Below are 7,374 nucleotides of genomic sequence, written 5' to 3' on the forward strand. Positions count from 1 at the left end.
TGCTTTGGTCACCTTTTTGATGATCAGAACTCAGAACAGAATCTCTGCATACATGGTTAGCTATTTGTTGGAAGTAGAACACTGATATTATATTTTGAGATACAAAAGTTTTAAATTTTACATAGCAAAATTTACTGATTTTCTCCCAGTGTTATTCTTGCCATTTCATTTGAAGAAAATCAGACAGCTGTGTCTCTATAACGTTTTCTAGGTTTATTGTAAATACACTTTCTGAGGTTTGTTTTGGTTTAGATCATGTACTGTGACTTTCAGTTGATTGATTGCTCCAGAATAGTTTATTTATATGGAATTTCTGGGTTATAGCATTCTCTCCATTTTATTGTTTGTTCAAGCACCAGTACATTGCTCTGTCTGTTCTTCTATTTTGATAATCATGGCTTTATATTATGTACTTTTTAATATATGTTAAGGCAAGTCCCACCTTACTATTCCCTGTATTTCTTTAGAAAATGTATTTAGTTATTCCTAATGTTTGTTTTATTTTTTTTACAGGTGAATATTAGAACACTAGAGCTACACCCCACCCCAATATTCCATTAGAATATTAACTAGAAGTACAAGAATTGTATAAATATATTTGAATAGATTTAAAATAGCCAGCCAATAAAAGAATATGGCTCATCTTTCTATTTTCCAAATATCCTTTTATGTCTGTCGGTAATGTTGACACACTTCATTATGGTGTGAATTTACTATGTATTTATTATGAATGAGCTCTAATTTTACATTATATTTTCTAACATGCTATTGCTAGCATATAGGACAATTATTGATTTTTAAATATATTTGTTTCATTTTCTGCTGCCCAGTTCAATGATTTTATGTTGGTTCTACTGGTTTTCATTTGATTGTCTTGTACTTTCTAGGTAAACAAACAAACAAAAAATATATATGTACAAACAATGACAATCCTCTCCACTCTTTTCTGATGAGAGATCTCTTATATCTTAGATTCAACTGAATTGGCTAGACCAACGGCAGATAATCATAATGCTAGTAGGTATCCTTTTCTCTTTTTAATGCAAATATAAAATAGTGTTGCTATAATTTTCTAGACACGAATTTATATTTAGCTGGTTATCAGCTTTTTTTCTGGCAGTCTTTATATATCATGACTTTCTCATTTTTGTATGTTGAATTGTGGCCAGATGGAAAACACTTTAAAATTTTTTTCTGGAGGGATAAATGATTGGCATACTCTCTGAGCCATACATATCTGAAATAGAGTCCTATTGTTTTCACATACAAATGTACCCAAACATCAAAATCTTGATTAAGTATAACATTCTTGAGCCTTCACATTTTTCTTTCAAAACTCTACTACTCTTCTATTTTTCTAAAATATAGTAATGCAGAAATGATTGAAGCATGCCTCATTTTAGATAATTTGTGCATAATACAGAATCTTTCTAAATTTTTTTCATTGGCTGAATATTGGTAGGATATTTTTCCTACCAACTTAATTTAATTTTTTTCCAGTCTGCCAATAACATTGGAATTATTTGATTTTTGTCTTGAGTGTGGTGAATTATTTCAGTCTGTGTGTTAATGTGTTTATTTGGCTAACAAAAATTATCTGAATTATGTCTGACTTTCTTATCTGTTCTAATTGTTCCATAGTCCTCATAAACAACTATAATTCTATGATTTAATTTTTTATTCTGTGCAATTTTGTCTGTAATACTAATTTTTATATTGTCTTTTATTTCCCTGGTCTTGTTTCTTCATTCTTTTCCGCTGTTTCAAACATGGGGGAATTTTGGAACTTATTCAACATTACTAATTCAGTTTTCTGTAGTTTGATCTTTCTATTTACTGTCATTAATTTGAATATAAACACTGTAAATCCCACAACAATTTGCTCTATAATAATGCTAATTCTCATATAACAATTGTCTGCCTTCCTTTGCATAACCAAATTCTAAAGTAGAGAAAGTTAAATTTCTTATCCTCTTGGGAGAACAGGGTTTGACTGGGAAGGGGAGGCCAAAAAAGAAATAATAGGCTTTTTAGGAAGCGCAGAGGGAGAGGGATAGTTCCCTCTTCTCAGGGTTGTTTCAGTCCAAATTTGCCAACTTAGGCTGATAAATAAGCATCATCAACTTAGGAGACTCCTGGAATTGCTGCCATGATCCTGGGAGCCTTGAGCAGCCACAAGGCCTAGAATTGCCCATCAACGTTGAAGTAGCACAAACAGTCATTACCTAGTGGTGCCAAACAGTGGCCAAGAGCAACATGGATTTGGATGGTGCAGTGTGATCCCTTGTAATAACACAATTCTGTATTTTATGCGGTTGAATTTTGGGAGTTTTACTATACTAAAGTGACTCAGGCAGATTGCAGTTGATTTAGAGATTTATTTTGCCAAGGTTGAAGATACACCTGGGAAAAAGAAACACAAGTTACGGTAGGATCTGTGGCTGGCCTGTGCTTTTTCCAAAGAGGGTTTTAAGGACTTTAATATTTAAAGGGGAAAGAGTAAGCAGGAGGGGAACAAAGAAAGGAAAGAAAGGCCGGGGAGGGTAGGCAATGAGGCAAATGGTTACTTAAAAGCTTTGATTAGCTCAATGAATCTACATTTTATATGTGAAAAAAAAGGAATGGGGAGGAAGTCAATTACTCCCTCACATGCTCAGTAAATCTACATTTTACATAAGATAAGGTAAGCATGTGCAATTACAGCTTTCTGGGAACAAAGAAAGACAGTTTTTGCATGACTCAGTTCCCAAGCTTAACTTTTCCTTTCTTATGCTTTGATCACCTTTGCAACGATCAGAACTCAGAGCAGAATCTCTGCATATGTGGTTAGCTATTTGCTGGAAGTAGGACCCTGGTATTATATTTTCAGATACAAAAATTTTAAATTTCACATAGCAAAATCTACCGATTTTTCTCTCAATGCTATTCATAACATTTCATTCGAACATTTCATTCATCAGACATAGTGAGTTTGGGGTCCCAATTTTATTTTCCTTTCACATACTCATCATTAGTTTCAATAAATTTCCTCTTTTGCCTACCCTTCTTTTTCATCTTCATCTTTTTCCATCTTTTCTCATCATAATCTTCTTTATAGTGTCCTGCTCCCAGTGCCCCAAAGCCACAACTTTTTACATCTCAGCATTTCCTGAAAATCGCCTTCTGAACTGAAAGAGTTCATGCAATACCACAACATTCTGTGTATTCTTCTCACAGGCCTCTTTCGTTTTCCTTATTTTTTTTTTTTCTTTTTCAGACAGAGTTTCGCTCTTTTGTCCAGACTGGAGTGCAGTGGTGTGATCTTGGCTCACTGCAACCTCTGCCCCCACAGGTTCAAGTGATTCTCTTGCCTCAGCCTCCCGAGTAGCTGGGATTACAGGTGCCCACCACCATGCCTGGCTAATTTTTGTATTTTTAGTAGAGAAGGGGTTTCACCATTTTGGCCAGGCTGGTCTCGAACTCCTGACCTCATGATCCTCCCGCCTTGGCCTCCCAAAGTGCTAGGATTACAGGCGTGATCCACGGTACCCGCTGTCGCAGGGCTCTTTCTAGCTCTATATTCCCCAGCCATGTATTGCTAGCTCCATGTTACCCAGCCTATATGCTTTGAGCTCTGTATATTCCAAGACACAATCATTTGTCATTAACTTCCCTGCACAACCCCACTTACTGCATTGTTTCTGGGAGTGGTTGAAATACATAGATAGATACTTGTGATTGGGTGGGAAGGAGGCCCCAGTAAAAATATAGGTGGCACTATGCAGTTGATATATAGCTTCCCTTTTTGGTGACACTTTTTGATCACGATTAAAGCATTGTAATAGTTTCCTGAAGAGACGCACACAAACATTCCACATTTTTAATGCTGGTTGTAGCACAGTTTACAAGTACCTGTGTATTCAGGCGTGCAGGGCAGTGGTATCTTTCTTTTGCAATTTAAAGGACGCAATCAGATTCCCCCTTTGCATGAATGCTTGTTGAAAACAATCCATGCCATTTCTCCAGAATCTCTGGAATGTGCCGGTTCTTCATGTGGAGGCCAGTTTCTCTCCTTTCCCTAGGGTTCTGCTCTTCCTAAGTGGGTCACCTGACAAGTGTGGCTACTCTTTGATCTGAGGTGTGTGAATGAGCCTGTATCATAAATCCTCTGTCTCCTCCATCTGCTAAAGTGTAATCCATCCTTCTAAAAGAAGTCAACAGGTCCGCCGGGCTCGGTGACTCAAGCCTGTAATCCCAGCACTTTGGGAGGCCGAGACGGGAGGATCACGAGGTCAGGAGATCCAGACCATCCTGGCTAACATGGTGAAACCCCATCTCTACTAAAAAATACAAAAAACTAGCCGGGCGAGGTGGCGGGCGCCTGTAGTCCCAGCTACTGGAGAGGCTGAGGCAGGAGAATGGCCTAAACCCGGGAGGTGGAGCTTGCAGTGAGCCGAGATCCGGCCACTGCACTCCAGCCCGGGCAACAGATAGAGACCCCATCTCAAAAAAAAAAAAAAAAAAGAAGTCAACGGGTCATGATCAACATTTACCAAGAACCCACTCTGTACCAGGTACTGGCTACGCACTTATTTTTCTATTTAAATCTCATGTCCACACTAAGAGGGGATTGCTATTAGCACCATTTGACACATTAGAAAACAGAATTAGGAAAAATATATAATTTCTCCAAGATCACACAACTCATGAATGGCACAGCCAAGCCTCAAATCCAAGTCTGTTTGACATTAAAGATTATGATCTTATTCTCGTCCTAAATCTGCCCAAGACCATCTCCAGCCTTCGTTAATCTTTAGGGATGGGATAATATCTGTAGATACCAGTTAAAATAAATTTCTTATACAGTTAGGCCAGGTGCAGTGGCTTGCGGCTGTAATCCCAGCACTTTGGGAGGCGGAGGCAGGCAGATCGCCTGAGGTCAGGCATTCGAGACCAGCCTGGCCAACATGGTGAAACCCCATCTCTACTGAAAATACAAAAACTACCCGGGGGTGATGGCAGGTGCTTGTAATCCCAGCTACTTGGGAGGCTGAGGCAGGAGAATCACTTGAACCCAGGAGACAGCGGTTGCAGTGAGCCGAGACTGCGCCACTGAAATCCAGCCTGGGTGACAGAGTGAGACTCCATCTCAAAAAGAAAAAAAAAAGTTAAACAGTTAGACTGACATTCCTGAACCTCATTTGTAATTATATTGGTTGAGAACACCTTGACATATGAGCTTTCATGTTCAAATGAAATAAAACATCTTGTTTATGAGCATGTTGCATCTGCCCGTATAATAAAAGAGATATTTTCTTCAGACAGCTACCTTAAGTTGTATAACTTCTTCCTTCTTATCTAGACTACAGTGAATTCATTAAAAACAAAATGGAGAGACCATAGTAGAAAAGAAAAAAAAAGAATTTGATACAGCATTATTGCTATAGTCTAAATATCTGGGTCTCCCCAAAATTCATAGGCTAAAATATTGACCCTCTAGGGGAAGGTGTTAGGAGGTAGGACCTTTGGGAGATGATTAGGTCATGATGATGAAACCCTCATGAATGAGATTAGTACCCTTATAAAGGAGAGCAAAGGGACTTCTTGCTGCCTCCATGACATGAGGACAGGGCAAGAAGGCACCATTAATGAATCACAAAGCAGGCCATCCTCCAGACACCAATTGTGCCTTGTTTGTGGACTTTCCAGCCTCCAGAACTGTGAGAAATAAATTTCTGTTGTCTTATAAGCCATCCTGTTCATGGCATTTTGTTACAGCAGCCTGAACAGACTAAGACAATTCTTCATGTGGCATACTGTTTTGCTAAATGGTAGTTCAATCACATTCTGCCATCTCACATTTTCCTGGGTTTTGGGTTACTGAGGCATCGACACTCTGACCCTTTCTACTCATCTTTTCTAACTAATGACAAATAGTGTATTTCTCAGGGTTTGATATCAGAAAAGAGAGAACAAGACAGTTAAGGTGTATAGTTTGGTGTAATATTCTTAAATATAAAAAAATTATCTCCTAGAAATTGACTTGCGTGTATGTTTTGTAATCATATGAACATTTGCTGTTGTTTATTTAAAAACTACTAATTCATTTGCTTTTAATGCTAATCACCAACTCTCTAACATATTAAATTTAAATAATAAGATACAAGGGAAGTTAAGAGGATCCATGCAGAGGCTGTGTGGGAAGTGGAGAATGAATTTCATAAGCTGTATTAGAAATAAAAGTGCAGACTTGGGCTGGACGCGGTGGCTCACGCCTGTAATCCCAGCACTTTGGTAGGCTGAGGTGAGTGGATTATGAGGTCAGGAGTTTGAGACCAGCCTGACCAGCATGGTGAAACCTCGTCTCTACTAAAAATACAAAAAATTAGCCAGGCATGGTGGCGCGTGCCTGTAATCCCAGCTACTCGGGAAGCTGAGGCAGGAGAATCACTTGAGCCCGGGAGGTGGAGGTTGCCGTGAGCTGAGATTAGTTCACTGCACTCCAGCCTGGGCAATAGAGAGAGCCTCTGTCTCAGAAAAAAGAAGGAAAACGGAAAAGAGAAAGAAAGGTGCAGACCTGAGATGTTTTGAGCTGGCCTCATTTTGCCTTTGTAGGAATGGGCTATAATGTAAGGCAAATTTAAATGCTCTGCTGCGTGTCTTCCCTCCCTTGAATTCTCCTCAAGTTGCCATTGATCTTTTAGGAAGCTTCTTACACACACACCCCATCCCTGCTCCCCAAACACACACGTTTTAACGATTTAGAAGTGCGGAAGGGAGGAGAGAAAACACACGAAACAATTGAACAGGAAGACAAACAGAAAAGAGATATGCTCGGGAAAACAGTTTCAAGCCCTATGCTCCTTCCATTAAAAGTCCTAAGTTCTCACACCTTTCCCTGAAATCCCAGTGATGGGCATCAGACCTATCCTTTCTTGGAATTGAAGAGTGTAGTCACAAAACAGGATGGCGATGGGGCCGAGAAGTGAGACAGCTTAGAGTTCCCCTTTTGTTCTCTTCAGGCCCTCAGTGAATTACATGAGGCCTGCCCACGTTAGTGAGGGTGGATCTTTTTTACTCAGCTCCCTGATTCTAATACTAATCTCTTCTGGAAACACCCTCACTGTCACATCCAGAAATGATGTTTTACCAGCTCCCTGAGCATGTCTTAGCCCAGTCAAGTTGACACATAAAATTTACTAGCACAAGTCTACCCCTTATCAACTTGGTGCCCATATGCATCTCCTTAAACCACACTTAATCTCCAAATAATGACAGTAACAAGGTTGTAATTCTACCTAAATGTGATATTACTCTCCTGCATATAAAAGCACAGTCCCTGGGTATTTGATTAGTTCTTCCTTTGTGGACTGCTTGGTTTTATGTGGTGAAACG

The sequence above is a fragment of the Piliocolobus tephrosceles genome, chromosome 5, assembly GCF_002776525.5.
Source record: "Piliocolobus tephrosceles isolate RC106 chromosome 5, ASM277652v3, whole genome shotgun sequence".
In the NCBI taxonomy this organism is placed as follows: domain Eukaryota; kingdom Metazoa; phylum Chordata; class Mammalia; order Primates; family Cercopithecidae; genus Piliocolobus; species Piliocolobus tephrosceles.